Genomic DNA, 16,566 nt, shown 5'->3' with positions numbered 1-16,566 from the left:
TTTAAGAAGTATGGGTTCATGGACAACCATTTTAGTACGAGGGACACACAGTAAATCCAAATCAGTGAGTTAAAACAAGCGAAGGATGTGAGGATTATGATGCTAAGGGCTTCAAATGCTTCATTTTGATTATGCAACTGGCCATAAGCTTTCTAAATTTGCCTTGCACTTTAATGATTTTTCAGCCCTAGGAATGAAATAGCAGCATTGTTTTTCCCAGTTTCTGTTAAAAAAAAAAAAAAAAAAACAAGACTGTTGAACTTGAGCAAGATGACCCGATTTGAGTTCTGGAGACAAACCTATATATACCTACTTCCCCAAAGCAAAATAAAAATCAGTGACATCTAACATTGCCATTTATACTTGAAGCTATTCTCCATTCATTTTATGTAAAATGGTCGCACGCTAAGAATTGGTCCGTGAGATGAGAGCAGTCATGGACTGCTGTTTTTTCTTCCTCACTTCCTTTTTAACCTGAGAATTAGAAGAAAATGCTGATGATGCTTGCTTAACCCTGCTTTTAGTGCCAGGCTGTGACCGGCTCTCTGTGAAACCATTTCTGAGCCTCTGCTTGCAGTGGTGAGCTTGAATTTTTCCCCTTCCTTGCCCATCACTGTCAGTCAATTATAGGATTGAACTGAACCAGAAAATCTGGTACAGTCTGGTAATTAGTACAAAGGGTTTCCAGTCTAGTGTAAAGACGGAGATGCAAGAGCCCCAGCAGTCACAGAAATCGTTTTGATTGGCCATGGACACTGCCTTTTAGTGCTGCTCGGTGACTTCCTAAAGATATTGCCTCCTACCCTACAGGTCTTCTCCTTCAAGTACATTATGGACCTTTTTTAAAGTCCTGTGTGTGTATGTGTGTGTGTGTGCGTGCATGCATGTGTGCATGTGTGTGCTGCTTTTTTTAGATCCAACTTCTCCCATTTTTAGTCTGTCATTTTTGCCTATCAAACAGACACATTTTGACTTGCCCAACAAAGAACCAAGTTACCAACATTCACAGAAACTGACATTTTTAATTCAGGCTTCATTATGTCTTTGAATTATGACAGTGAAGTACAAAGACATTTTAAGAGTTTTTTTCATTGTTTTTTTTTTTTTTAAATCCAGCATTGGAATGTTTATCTTTCTTTAGTATTCATATTTCCTTCTCTACCTTTCTTCTCAGTAATATATAATTAGCATTATCAAAACCATCAGCTATTATCCTTTATGACTTTTGACCTTTGTTTTTTTAATATGTCTCAAGCTTGCGTTCTCTAAAATAAGTAAAACCTCCTTGAGAGATTTTAATGAAATATCTTAGGGTTACAAAAACAATAATTTAAAGTGCGAACCCCTTTTAAACAAAAACAATAAAATAATTTAAAACGTGAGTCTCTTTTAAACATGACAAGGCAAGTAATGGATTATGTGATAAAACTATAGCAACAAGATAAATTTTGGAAAAAATTATTTTGTAAATCAAACTTGCATTTGATGATAAGTGCAATTTTATAGTCTATATTTTATCACACATTTTTAACCACTACTTTGCAGTTCTTGGCTTATTATCAATGCTATTTTGGGGTAAATTATATTTTTTTGCAGAAGCAAACATCCTCTTTGATTACAGATTACAATCACTCATTAGTCACACATTAGATACAATGAATGCGTTTGGTAGCTTGTCAATGTAGCAAATGCCTGCCCCAAAAGATAGACATATGTATCTTTAAGGGCAAATTTAATTTCTGACACCCTGTACAAAATTGCAAAAGCAATAGTGCCCAAAATAACAGGAGCAAAAGAAAGCACGCGGTTTTTTATTTCCATGGATGCTATCTTTAGAACAATCTGCATGATGATTTTAGTTGTGATGCTTGTGTGTTGGGAATCTTCTAACGGACTCTTTATTTACCCACATCTTAATATAGCTTTAAATATCTGTTTTATCCAATGTACAATCTTAACAAAAGTAGTTATATTACCACGTCTGGTACTGATTTTTACATGTCTGACTTTGCTATTAAATTTCAAGAAGGTTAATATTGCTTTTGTAACCCTGTCATGAGTAATGCATTTTCCCAGTAAACATGTCATAATTTTAAAGGCTGCTCAAGAAGCAGTGTTTTTGTTGAAATAGTTTTGCATTCATTTCTCTATTGTTTTTTAACCATAATATAGTGTAATGCTTTGAAAAGAATACGCATATTTATGTAATTAACACTTTTTGTTTTTAGCAAAACCTTGCCCATTAAAAACTAAGAGGGGCTGAGAAAACCATATAAATGGGCAACTTTTCAGCGACAATATTTGCATTCAATTTTAATTTACCATCAAGTCTATATCTTGAAATGTATCCATAAAGGGAATAAGGGAGGAGTATATTCTGATAATATTTTTTCTATTTTATTTTTTAATATAAAATAAATGTTGACATTCAAAAGGTGCTTGCCACATTATGGTATGGCAGGGTTCTATATTCTAGAAGAGCTGAATTCTCTGTGGGTCGGTATAAAATTAGAGGCTTTAATATGGACACACAAACATTCTTTTCTACTGCAGTTTATCTCCTGGTGGCAGAAGTAAGACTTCGAAAGAATCCTAAAGATTAGCTAGCTTCGTGGTTTTCAGACTGTGTTACCTTGAGCTCTTAGCCTCTTTGGGGATACTCAGGGCCATGGGGGAAGGGAGGCTCAGTGGCCTCCACCTCCTCGAGACCAGAGCATCTCTGCTTTTACCCGCTGTGACTATTAAAGTTCCACGGAAGAAGGGAATCTCATGTTGGAGGCAAAAAAGTAAAAAATTGCTGACTGAGGCCATCTTATAGATAAGGAAAGCAGCGTTCACTTAGGGTGGCCCGCTAAGTCAGTGACAATGTCAGTTTTGTAACCTAGTCTCTTGTCTCATAGTCCCAAGTTCACTCTACTAAACTATAATAAACTTTCCCTATACATACAGTCACAGGTCTTTTTAGGTAGTCATCCTGGGCTGGATTACTAAAAACACACACTAAGAAATCCATAGCTCCATGTTCAAAATCAAGATGCTGTGGAAGATACAGTATCTAGGTGGTAAATGCAATTGAGCAGCATGTTGTAGACCAAAACCAAGCCATTTAATACTGTTAAATTTGGGTGCATCATTACAGCCTTTAGGTAAAATATTGATTTACTTATTACTTAGGTAAAATAATATTTAGGGAGTATTTTTTCTTAATTTTTAGTTGTGGTTAAAAAATTACATGACATACAACTTACCTTTGTAACTATTTTTTATGTCAAGTTCAGTAGTGTTAACTACCTGCACATTACATTGTTATACCCGGTGGTATCTTTCTCAGTGGAAAAAATTACTTAGGACTTAAATCCAAAAGAAATAATTTAAAGAATGTAAAGCTGAATTAAGATGCTACTTTCCTCAAGACATGTTTTATGGAATACTGTTACTATAACCTGTGCCAGGTAAAAGAGGAACATCGTCAAATAATTTTTGGAAATGTAGCAAGCTATGTCCCTCCCTGGGAAATTCACAGGGAAAATTTGTATTTGAAAAACTCTGAGAGATCATACTGTAAAGATCTCTTTGAACTTTGTATGATACAGAGTATCCCAAACTAATTTTCCATAGACTCTCCCCACCTTTTTTTGAAAAAAAAAAAAAAATTGATTTTTATTCTTCAGAGCTAATGTTCTGTAGAACACATTTTAGAATATTCTCCTCTAATAGAACTTTGGCAGGTTAAATCAAGGGAGAGAGAGAGCTGTAAGGCAATCTTTATGTTATTTATGGCTCTGATGTACCATTTCTTTATCCACATCTTGTGGATAGGATATTAATGGATATCCCATTAATTGGATCATTCAACAAATATTTAGGCACAGTGTTAAATGCTGGGAATACAGTACTGGGTAAATCTATCAGGGCCCCTGACCTTACAGAGCTTACAATTCCATTGCCTAAAAAAGAAAAAGGAAATACAGGGAGCAAAAGCAGTATTTGCTGTTTCTGGCACTCAGCTTATCTGGCTATGTTTGTTTTGTTTTCCCTAATTCTAAAATGGGGGGGGGGGGGGCGGGCAGGGAGAGCAGAACACCAGTCTAGAAGTTTACAGTTGGCTCTTTGAATAGAGATATCCCATATTTGCCTGAGATCTACTTATGCATCAGCAATATTCAATGATAATTCACTAGTAATCCAAAGATGGCCTTCTCTTGTTTAGAAAGAGAGAAATGGGAAAGAAAAGAAAGCAAGGGAAGAAGGAGTAAAAGAAAACACAGTGTTTCCTGGTCTTTTCTCCTCGTGTAACTCCTTAGCTATTGATGTTACTTACCTTCCACACAAGATTTCTTTCCAGTGTCAACTGAAGACTGATCAGCGGTCTGCATGTCATCATTGTTTTTCTAATAATTCAAAGAGTATCTCTCTATCAGCTTCAACCCGTGGTAGTAACCATGGGTCCTACCTCTGTCAGGAAATATTTTCTCTAATTAGCTATCCAACCTTCTCTCTCAGGCTCTGACCTTTATGTTGGGGAATCTGTGCCTTCATGTGAGCAGCACATGTCTCCTAAAGAAAAGAAAAGACCAGCCCACAGGCATGGACATTGCTTGGTTCTCCAGACCTGTCCCATCCCTAGAATACTTCTACAGACCAATTGGATACGGTCCAAAAGATACTCCTGAAAATTTCAGGAAAAGCCCCACCTTCTTGGTGGACAGTGCCTTCATGTCCCATTCTCTTGTATGGAAGTAAGTGACTTGCAGACTAATTCCTGTATATACCACTTGAAAAGAAATGTGGTAAAGGTTACTGGCCTTTGGTCACAGAGATTTGAGAAGAGAAGGGTGCAAAATTTTAAAAAAAAGTGGCTTACAAGGAAGAGAGACAAGGAAGACCTTTTGGCAGCTATGGTTTCCTGGCTGTATGTGCTGACATCGATGTGTCCCAGGTGATTCTCTAAGTGGGTCCCGAGCTGAATCTTCTGGGACGTTGCAACTTCATTTTGCTCTTTCTCTCCCGCCCATCCCAGCTTTCCTTCAATGGGAACAGTGTGAGATAAGATCATTATCAGAATATGATGAGGAAAGGATTTAGGAGAGAATTTGGGATTTTCAAATTAAAATTAAGAGCTTTGTTAGTCTGTTTCCTTTTTCTAGTTAGCTGGGAATCCATTTTCCAATTCATTTTCCTCTCTGTCATTTGCCTATTGATAATACGGAAGGCCACGCAGTACTTGTCCTTTTTGTGCCTTTTAATTAACTTTTTAAAATCATGTCTGTTTACTTGTATGGATTTCTATTCTCTCTTCTCTTCAAATTTGTTCAGGTTATTTTTTTATTTGCACACCACCACCCACTGCTGTGCATTAACAATAACAAAAAATCTGCACTCTTCCCTTCCACCTCTTGAACTGGAGAAACAGCTAATAAGAGGCTCAATGAGCCTTAGAGTATAGAGAAGCTGGAATCCTTAAATTATTTAAATTGAAAAATGGCTGGTTTTACAATCAGAAAAACTCAAGTGGACCATAAGCCCTACTTGATTGTCCCCTCCTTATCTAGATGATCTTGTAATGACAGCTGGAGTTATCTGCCACCAGCGTCACTGTCCACAAAAGCTTCTACTCTCTCTGCTCAACTCTTCAGCAGCCCTGGGGAGCTGGAGCTGTTTCAGGGGAGAGGGCCCTAGAGGACTGGAAACTTTATTAAAATGCAAAGCTGTCTCCAGTGACATAAAAGCTCACTAAAAAGTGATGGATCTAAGACTGCAGACCCAGAACTGATCTACAGAATGAAAAACTGAGATTTCATATACTGGCACCAAAAGGCTAGGGTCAGTGTGAAATAAAAAGCAATGTGAAATAAATGGCAGTGTAATATAAAGAGCGAGAGATGGAGGGAAAGGAAAGCACCGCGGTCAACGTGAGCAGTGCAACAAAGGCCACGTGTCAGACTGGCCCCTTGCAGAATTCAGCCTCAGGAAGCAGCCCTCTGGAATGGATTGTGGGAAGTCAGGGGAGTTGGCTGCTTTGAAAGGTTAAGGAAGCACCCCCCCCCAAATATTCCTGACATTCTCTTGGTAAGCAGTTCATTCTTGAACTATCATCTATGAATTTTCTGAGACTCTTTGTTACTAATAGTATTATGACTACTAATAATAGATAGTAATAGGAGCCCATCACCCTTTGGCTTGAAGTCTGGAAGTGGCCCTCCACTTCATTTGCCAAATAACCATGAGGAATCTAATCTTCTAAATATATTTTAAGTGTATTTGCCCAATTTGATCCATCGTACTGTAAAGTAACAAAATAAGATCTTAAATTTACTTGACACTTTGTCCGTTTAACTTCAACGACTCCATGTTTATTACTCACTAATAAGTTGAAAGGTTGAAATGAAAATTGAGGCACTAAAATATAATTTGTTATAAACAAGGAAAATTAAAAACAAGGTTCACTTTCAATTTGAGTATACTGAGTGCTTCATAAATCCCTCTTCCTTTCTTTTGCTTCAAAATTCCTTACTAGAAAAAAAAATCACTCTAAGCACAAAAAGTCATAATTAATATTCAAAATAGCTCAGAACTCATGAAAACCAAGGTAGGATGTTCCCTTCTGCACTTCACAGCTTTGAAAGCATTTCTTAGGAAAGATTTGTTAAGCATCCCATCACCACCATAACAACTACCAACAACCATTTATTGAGTGCTTACCATATTTCTCCCTGGCCCTTCTCCCTTCTCCAAGCCTCATCATCAAACCTTGTTTTCACTTCTGCTCAGGAACCTTGAAAAGAAAAAAAAAAAAAAAAATCAAAGTGTTGATCTAAATTACCCAACTGGTAATTTCTCTTTTTATTCAACTAGCAAGTTTGGTTAGCAAATGAAAAAAAAAAAAAAAAAACCTAAATGAAGTATTCCATTCCTTCAAACTCAGCAGAAGGAATTAAGATTACTGGTTGGATCATAGTTACTCCAAGTATCAGTAGAATCCCACCAAATATGTAATACTTTTGTCCTTATTTTTCCTAAAAATATTGTGTTTACACTTGACATGTTTATAAACTGATCTTTTGTGATAAGAAAAGATTGGCAGAATTACTTAAGATGTTTTTTCCATGTTCAGTTCGGAGATGGCTTAAGATGTGACCTTGTAAACAAGCTTCCGTCTCTGATGTAAAAAAACAGGTCCTCTCTGTCCCCAAAAAAGAGACCAGGCACCAGAACACAGAGAGGCCCCTTTGTCCCGCTGTCCCCTCACCCCCATTAGTATGCACTGCTGCAATCTTGAGGCCCAGTGAGGAACTTCTTTGACTTGAGAGGTTGGTTTGTGCAAACCCCCAATCTTTGTTCCACGGGGACACTCATGTCAAATGATAGTCCCTCATAGGAATTGTAGCTCCTCCATGTTCCCTCGTTCAGGACAGTGTATTGGGTGCAAGCAAGTGAAAGCAGTGCTATTATAAGGTAACCCTGAGCTTGCTGGAATTCATTCTTAAATAGGTTGTATGGAAACCCCAGAGCTTTATTCCTATTTCACATTTCTTGTAACAAAGCTCAATCACAGCTGACGATGACACACCAGAGTCTTATGACACTGGGGTTAAAAAACATCCACTTCATGACACTGGCAACCAAACTGGCAGAACTAATAGATAATAAGAGATGCTTAGATTCCTGGAGCTAACGCAAGGTCCGAGAGGGTACTCTGAATCAACTCTGGTTCTTAGGAATCTTTGTGCAAATGGTAGGACCTCATGGTACCGCTCTGCTCCTTTCAGCCTGGTGCCCCTCACACCTGATGGGCTCAACAGCCTCAGGTTTATGGGGAAGGGCAAGACAGAGTGTGTTTACATTAAACTAGGATTTAAATAAGCTTAAGATACCAAATACTGTTAACAACATAAAATTCATTTTATGTGCCATGATGAAATGTTTGTCTTTTTATTGATGATGTGATTGGCATGTGTTAACTTGGACTTTACATTGAAAACAAAATTGGAGTGCCTGGGTGGCTTAGTCAGTTAAGCATCCGACTCTTGATTTCAGCTCAGGTCATGCTCTCAGGGTCCTGGGATCCAGGCCCATGTCAGGCTCCACACTCAGCAGGGAGTCTGCTTGAGGATCCTCTCTCTGTCTCCCTCTGCCCCTTATCTCACTCGCTTGCTCTCTCTCTCTCTCAAATAAATAAATAAATCTTTAAAAAAAATTTTTTTAAATAAATAAAGAAGTGGGCCAATGCTGGGGGTGCCTGGCTGGCTCAGTCATTGGAGTGTGTGACTCTTGATCTAGGGGTTGTGGGGTTGAGCCCCATGTTGGGTGTAGAGATTGCTTAAAATAAAATCTTTAAAAAAAGGCCAATAGTGATACTATATCCTGAACAAGTCCAATCAGAATCTCTAAGAATGGGACCTAGGCCTCAATATTTTAAAGCTCCACAGATGATTCCAATGTGTAACCAAGGTTGAGAACCACTAGTCTAAGGAAGGGAAAAGGATGGGAGAGGGAGATGAGTCTAGGGAGAGATTCAGGAATTGTGATCATACAATTATAACTGGTGTTATTTAGATTTGTCAGCCTGGTATTGTGAGAGCTGCCGGGGACACTGGCGATGGGCCTAACACATGCCCAGACAGTAGTCACTCCCTGCCGCTCTCTGTGCATCTGTCCTTGAAACCTATACCCTTGGGAGTCAAGGGCAAGAGAAGTGGTGACTTCTCCACAGCTATAGAATTCTCTCAGACCTGATTCAGTAAAACCTTTCTCTACTTCTCTCTCTTTAGAGGCAGGTCAAAGTAGAGAGTCCTGGACCTACTACAAACTTCCTCAGAATAGACAGATTCAGAGCAGAGTTTAAAAAAAATACTGTGGACTGTCTATTGTGAGCAAAGTACTGACTTAATCCTAATTACAACCCTGTCAGGCAGGTTTTAGATGTGCCTCCATTTTACAGATGAAGATACTGATAAACAGCCATGTAAGAGGGCTGCCTGAGGTCATATGGCTAATGTATGTCTAAGTCTGGACATTTACTCTAAGACAGATGGAAAACTGACCAAGGGTCACCCTCACTATTCATGGACAGCTGTCTGTGTCAAAAGAATCTTCCATTCTTTAGGTAGAGAATCAAATTAGTATGCTAATTGTGTTCTTTGCAAGTATGTGTAAGCAAGCATTATACTCACAGACATAGAAAAGAATCTTAGTATTCAGACACCGGTATGGTATGTGTCCTCTTTTGAAACATCATCACTAGTTCTCATGACCAATTTAAGTCCATTGGAGTTTCTTTGATTTAAAAAAAAAAAAAAAGTGTTTGGAATAGCTAAGAGAACCCAGCATATGCATCTAAGCTCAAGATCACATGAAACCTTTGGAAACTGGATATATGTCCTTGTTATAACATTTCTGAAAATGGAAATCCTCTTGAATTCGTAGTGGTAGGAAAGGAAAAGAAAAGTACGTTTTGTATGTTCTCCCTCTGAAACCCTAGAGTGGGATAGTGTCATGGGATTGACATCAACTCTAAATAGCTGGAGCCATCTGTTTCCTATTTTGCAAACTTTTTTTCAACCAGAAATTGCTAGCTACCTAAAGACACAGTCTAAGGTAGGACAAGCCCTTGATCAATTTGAAGAAAGCAGTTTATCTTCTATTGACTCATCAAGCACTGCCTTGTGTCTATTACGTGTTAGGTGCTGTGGCTGTAGCTGCTTCTTCTTTAACCCTTCCCAGCTTACTGGCATGTCTTGTCCCTCTCCCTTTCCTCCCAGCAACCTTATTCCCTGTCCCTCTACCCTCTGGGCCAAACCTGCTCTCAGATCCTTCATTCATTTGAAGGTAAAAGTGGTTGGTCACAGCTAAAAATAGTTATGATTTCCGGGGTGATAGGCATTTTAACAGAGATCAAATCCTTTAAGCTAAAAGGGCAGTGTTCTTGTGACATAATTACAGGCAGTGGTTCTCTGGAGACTGAGGACGCCTGCCCCAGCCTTGCCCCTCCCATGGCTGCCTGCTGCTTTCCTGAAAAGGTCAATGCCTTTTCATGTTTTTATCCCAAGTGCTTGGCGTGGTGACCAGCATATTTGGCACTCAGTAATGAAGGAAGCTGTGGCCTGAGGAAAGTAAGTTGCAACAATAAAGATGCCCTGACACAGATGAATGGGAAGATGCTGGATTCGTTTTGAGCCAAAATGCCCATGGGGAGAGGCCAGGGAAAACAAGAAGAGGAGATAACCTAGTGCCATTGTTTGAACTCTCCGAGAAGCCCATGTCCATTCTGAGAGACTTTGAGAGTTCCGGTTATCTCTCAGATCTACAAACCTGGTTTTACGAAGCAGCTCTGCTGCATTGCAATTTGTTGTTTTTGAGTTGTATGCAAATTGGGATAACGAGTAAAATGAGTCATTTCCAAAAATATTTATTGAGCACCTATAATGAACCAGGAATGCTGCTAGGCACTGTAGAGTTGCTGTCCTCATGCAGCGAACATCCTACCTAAAGAGTCTGATGTGAAAGCATTAATTATGAAGTTCAGCATTTAATCAGAGTCATATTGAGTGCTGCAAAGGAAAATTGCAGGGTACCAGGAAAGCATGTATAGAGGGACACGACCTAACACAGAATATCAGACGAAACTTCTCAGGGGGAAAAAAAAGTCACTTGAGCTTATTCCTGAAGGATGAGTGGGAGTTAGCTAGGCCGAGAATTCATAAAAGGAGTGGACATTCCTAATAAACGTTTAATCCTGAGAATTGTCTTGGTGCCCTTTCTTGATGTTGCCTGGCTAGAAAACATGTTGAGGTCTTTGCAACAAGCTGCCTATTCATTCAATCAAGACTCTAAATTCAGACAAAAGAAAATATTGGCATAAAGAAAAGAATCATTTCCATAGATGTCAACAACTTCACGAGACGCACACATGTGTACCATGTGTCTCATCCATTGCTATTTTTCTGTGCTCTCACCTGGGTTGTTAGCATGAATGCCCATTGGACATACCCCAGCAGCATTCTCTAGGCCAGGAGCTTTCAAATTCTGAAATGTCCACAGACTAGACTGTCTATATGGCTCTATCCAAAAACTCTGGGTGGAAGAAAAAGGAGTTAGGAAAAAAAGAAATGAGTCAAGGAACAGAAATCCTCAGCGAGAGCCTGGTCTGTGTTAGCCTGGTCTGTCTGACCATCCCACCCTTCTTTTATTTAATATGGAGCCAATACTTTGTATGTCTGCAAAAAAGACATGCCCAAGCTCATTGTGCCATTTTATACATCATCTTCCTTTGGTCCTCTTCTTCGGCTAATGAAATTCTTGTTCCTAAAAACTCAGTTCTGGCATCTTATCCTCTTATCCCACTGTCCCAATCTAATTTAGATATCCCTCCTTTGTGCTCTCATAGCATGCTGCACTTTTATACCTTATCACAGCTATATTATAATAATTGATTTACTTATCTGACTTATCTACTTCTTGAGGGAGTAAGTTCCTTAAAGGCAAGACTCATGTTTTAATCATTTTCGTATCCCTAGTCCCTAGCAGGGTACTTAAAAATCCAGTGAATGAATTAATGTTCATGTATGATAGTTACTTTTCCTTTCTTAGCCTCTGGAGAGATGTGGAGACCTAGATTTTGCATTTCTGGTAAACAAGCCTGGATTTGTATGTAGGAAACTTTTGACCCATGCCAGTCTGAAATTCTTCTCCATTTGTAGATAAGCCTGTTGTAGGTACCTTAACTGGGCTGGTCTCTATAGCCTTTCTTTGAAAACATCTTAAGAACTGATAGACCAGTCCGGCTCACCAATTTCAGTTAAGAACAAGATTGGCTTTGATGTTCAGCACTGAGGAAATGGCATCATTTCGAAGCTAGAAGCAAGGAAAGAACAAACTGTGCCTAGCAGGATATTGCCAAATAGTAAGTACTTAAGTATTTATTTAATGAGAAAAGGAAAAGATAAGTTAAAACAGGAATAATTGAATGCATTATGAATACAGTACAATCCACAGGAATCCTCAAGCCATGAGTTAGAATAAGGGACTTATCATTGGCAAAAATGACAAAGCCATCAAACATAAAATATAAAAGCTATTGGAGGGGTTCCTGGGTGGCTCAGTCAGTTAAGCATCTGACTCCTGATTTCGGCTCTGGTCATGATCTCAGGGTCATGAGATCGAGCCCATGATGGGCTTCATGCTCAGAGGGGAGTCTTTTTGAGATTCTTTCTTTCCCTCTCCCTCTGCCCTTTCTGGAACTTGTGCATGTGTGCTCACTCTCTCTCTCTCAAATAAATAAATAAAATATTTTAAAAATTATTTAAAAAATAAAAGCTATTGGAAGATCACATTTTCCAACCAAACAAGATCCAATTATCATTCAAATAATGAAAAAGAAGAGTATGTAAAAAAAAAAAAAAAGGCTAACTTGGAGGAGGCAAATGTTTGATATATGAGGAGAATGTATTCTAAACTCTAGAGAAATCCCCGTACAAGCCAATCTTTCTCCTCATCTCTCCCCGCCACATACAACTACCACTCTCACATGCATATGTCATGGGTGTCTTGTCTCCCTGTTTTCCTGAAATAATTTGATTTGGAAAAGATGTTTAGAGATGACAGTAGGGGAAGAGAAAGTTTCCTCCAACTGAAATTCTCCTTCCTTCTCTGCCTATGATTCTTCAAGTAGGCATAATTAATTGCCACCTCTTCTATGAAAGCCTTTTCTGATCTATGAGAGCCCCTAGCTACCTGCCCCCTTGCTCTGCTCTCCCTCTACAGCTTACCTCTTCCCCTCCTTTGCAACTTATTTCACGATCTTTTTTTTATAGTTGCCTACATCTACCTATACCTGTCCTTCCTCGAGAATAGGAGCTTTGGGAGAGGGGTTGTTTCTCATTTATCTTCATACCCCTCTCTCCCTCTCAAGCTCTTGCTCCATTCCTAACCTCGAGCCTGGCAAAAAGTAGGAACGCAGAAAATGTTTGTGGGATGAAGGAAGAGAAGAAGGAAAGAAGAAAAAAAAAAGGAAGGAAGTTTATTTCTGGAGAAAAGAGCCTTTGTCTTCTTTCCTCAAAATATTATCTCTTTCTAAAATCAGGGGCAGCCTATTTTCTTTCCCTTGGCGTTAGGGTATGTGCCCTTGAACACCTTAGCTTGGCAAAGAGCCCAAATTCCATCTCCAACCAGCTGAGTCACTTTCAGTTTCTTTGTGGTTCATTCATGCTTTTCCCCTTCATTGACACATTAACATTTCATGGTGAGTGGGTCCTGTTCAGCTGGCAGCCCCTCTCAGCCCCCATACCTCTAAGCTGTCCTCACTTCACTAGTTCCCAATTGCCTGCCTCTCGGGGGGCTCTGTCATTGTCAGCATATAGCTAGAGGAGCTCTTGGTTTGCCATTGCCATACCTAAGTTTTCATAATTAACAACGCGAGGCAAATTCAGAATGAGAACCCTCTGCTAGAGGCGATCTTCTCTTACGTGTTCTCAAAAGCACCCAGGTCGTTTTAAGAAAATGAGAGAAAAACAGGTAGTGAAAGAACTGGACAGGCCTAATATCTGCTTCATTTGGAATCTTGTCAAAATCTCTCATTTTTTATTTTCCTCAAATACCTGTACAACTCTTATCTCCATGCCCTCTGCAACCGTGACTCCCAATGAGTTTCTACTTCAATCTTGTTTTGTACATCAGCAGTGTGTACCCTAACCTCAAAAATAGCAATAATCCGTGAGCAAATTAATAATTAAAAATCTAACATCTCTAAAGCATGGCATACAAGAGTTTCTGTTTATTGACTTTGAAAAGGAAATTGCACGTGTCCGTGCATGCGCACACACACACACACACACAAATATTTGTTACAAGCTTAGCATTTCAAGATTTACTTTTGCACCTTAGGCCCTTAGTAGGTGCTCAATAACTCCCTGCTGACACAGTGATTAGCTTTAGTAGCTCCCTGTTATTTCCAGAGACACAGCATTTTCCAGACTTTTCTGACCAACAAATGAAATGTAGCTTTTCTTAAAGCTGTGGAAATAGAATAATTCATATTGCGAGGTTATTTATTACCAGCCAGACCCTCATCTTGCTCTACGGGGCTCTGATAATCACCTATTTCAGAAGCCATTAGCCTTCTGTGTGTTGCAAAGCACTCTTCACCCATAACGTGTCTATGCCTTTGTATTCTGGGGGAGGGAATGGTGTGCACTGAAGTAACAGACCTCTGCTGACCAAGTAGGAAAGTCTTTGATGCACAAATAGTACATTTAACTGCTTTTATTTGATAGTGTTGAAATTAAACAGTGTGTGGAATCCCTGCCCAGGTATGGAAACATATAAAACCTCTGAGGATATGTACATTAATTCAGATGCTTAAAATTACAGAAACACAACCATATAAGAAAAACATGCATTGAAAGAATGTAACAATCAGGGCTTAGGCACTTACAGAGGACTGCAGGAGCTGGGTTTAACTTATTGATTTTAGAACCACCATGAAAAAAAAAAAGGCAAAATATTGCCTTTCCTGTTTTCAGATAATAATGACTGTTGTTGCAAATTATAAAATTTAATTAGCTATATAAATGCCAGAGGAACAAATAGTGTGCTATTGTCTTGATATCTTTCCAGAAATTAGTCTTTTAAAATAAATTTGCCATATTAATCATCTAAAAATATTTTTGATCACTGAATTAATAGTTTGCAGCCTGTTTTCAGGTACTCATTGCCATAGGTGATTGCTTCTTAATTACTACATGGGCTCTTTCTATTCACTCATATTAATTCATGTTTTCTGGCACAGTCCCAAAAGGCAGCCTTGCCCTATATCTTCTAATTACTTCTATAATTGAATTTGCCCACTTTTTCTAACCTATTTTTTAAACTGACTGTGTTTGTTCATGGTTTATTGTGTCTTTTTTGTGTCAGTTCTCTGCAAGCAGAATGTACATTGATTCTTTCCTCGTTTCTCATTAATTTTCAAGAGCTTTGCTGCATGTCTGTTTTCTCAGTCTGTCAGACCTATTGCTAGACCAAAAAAAAAAAAAAAAGGACTCTTATTATTAAAGGTTAGGTAAAATAGACTGAAGTTAATTAATTCATTAGTAACTCTGAGCCAATTACTGAAGCCTTCTCTTATTTATATACTTGTTAACAAGACAGAAATTAGAAAGGCCAATTACAGGCACATGTCCTTCAGAAGTTCAGCAAACCCAGAGCTTATGCATTGATTGACACCCCTCCAAAAAATCTTCAGTTTATATATTACGTGTGTGACATTGCATTTAAAAATGATTGGCTAACACTCTATTCCATTCTATTAATAAATTTTAAAGGATTTTGCCCCCACCCATAGAAATCTTGAATCTGCCTAATATTACTTAATTCTTCTAAAATCATCTCAAGGAGTATTGCTTAGCCTTAGCCCTTACAAAAATAGAAGAACTTCGACTTGTTTTCTGATTTCATTATTCTGCGCCTTCCAAGCTACTAAGGTTTTGAGTCTTGAAATGGGGTAATTGACTAGCAGATCTCATATGCTAGAGATCTCATATGTTTTACCTGATTTTTATGGAATATGCCAAAACTTTACAATGTGTGCAAAGACACTTTTCCCCCACATTTTTCCTGGTGACCCACATAAAAAATGTTATCAGCCTCATCCCTACAAACCGCCTGCCCGGTACATACTCTATCCATTACCTCCCCTCCCCTGCCTCAGAAATACTTTGTTAATTTATCAGGGCTTTTGAGGGAAAGCGGCAGGTGACTGATTAGTTTCTGTACATCTGCATTCTCTACATATGTTGCTGTCAGCATGGAATCAACAAACCAACAGAGTCAATTGACACTAATGTCTCAATAGATTGTTCATTGGACTGAATTAAAACTAATTTGAGCGTTTGGTTTTGGTTTTGGTTTCTTTTTTTAATCTCATGTGGACACAGATTTCCACAGATAAAGGATGCCGTAATACCGCCAGGGTCACACTGCTGCCTAATAGTTGAGGTTTTCCTAAATGTATTCCAATGTAATCGATTATTTCATAGCCTAATAACGACGATCACAGCACCACAGAATGGGAAAGAACCTCAGCAGATGATTAGTCCAGGTCCATGATTCTTAGAAGACCAGAGGAAAACAGTTTAAAAATGTGCCCCGTACCTTAGTCGGGAAGCCTTTCTTAATACTTCTGCCATCTGAAGTTAACACCTGCTTGCTTCCGAATTTCTGTGCTCTCTTATTTATAGCTATCTTATGGAACATTTTACTTTCTACCCTGGATTATAATGACCTGTATCTTTCTCTCTGCTGAACTATTCCCTAATTGAAGAAATAAGTGTATTTTATACACTCTGGAGCCCCAGCAGTCCACCCAATGTCTGGCAAGTAGTCGGCCCTCCGTGAATATGTGCCACAAGAATTAAGGATGAGGAGTCCATAATCTCTCTTTCACGTGTTCAGTGTCTAACCTCCCTCACTATGTAGGCTCACTAAAGAATCTCATGCTTGAAATCAGTTAATGTATCTTAATTTTCTGTGGTAACTGCAATAAATTGGTAACAAATGTTCCATTATTAATTC

General features: G+C 38.7%; 1 long non-coding RNA gene across 1 annotated transcript in view; it reads left to right on the top strand.

The window, feature by feature from the left end:
- The window catches only part of LOC129045373 (uncharacterized), a 716,354-nt gene that overhangs the window by 598,024 nt on the left and 101,764 nt on the right, over positions 1-16,566 (top strand). The gene's annotated exons all lie outside the window — the stretch shown is intronic.

This window comes from Mirounga angustirostris, unplaced genomic scaffold, assembly GCF_029215605.1.
Source record: "Mirounga angustirostris isolate CCGP_5_RB_7025 unplaced genomic scaffold, mMirAng1.0.hap1 SCAF_1, whole genome shotgun sequence".
NCBI lineage: Eukaryota > Metazoa > Chordata > Mammalia > Carnivora > Phocidae > Mirounga > Mirounga angustirostris.
This window is presented reverse-complemented; position numbering and strand designations above follow the sequence as displayed.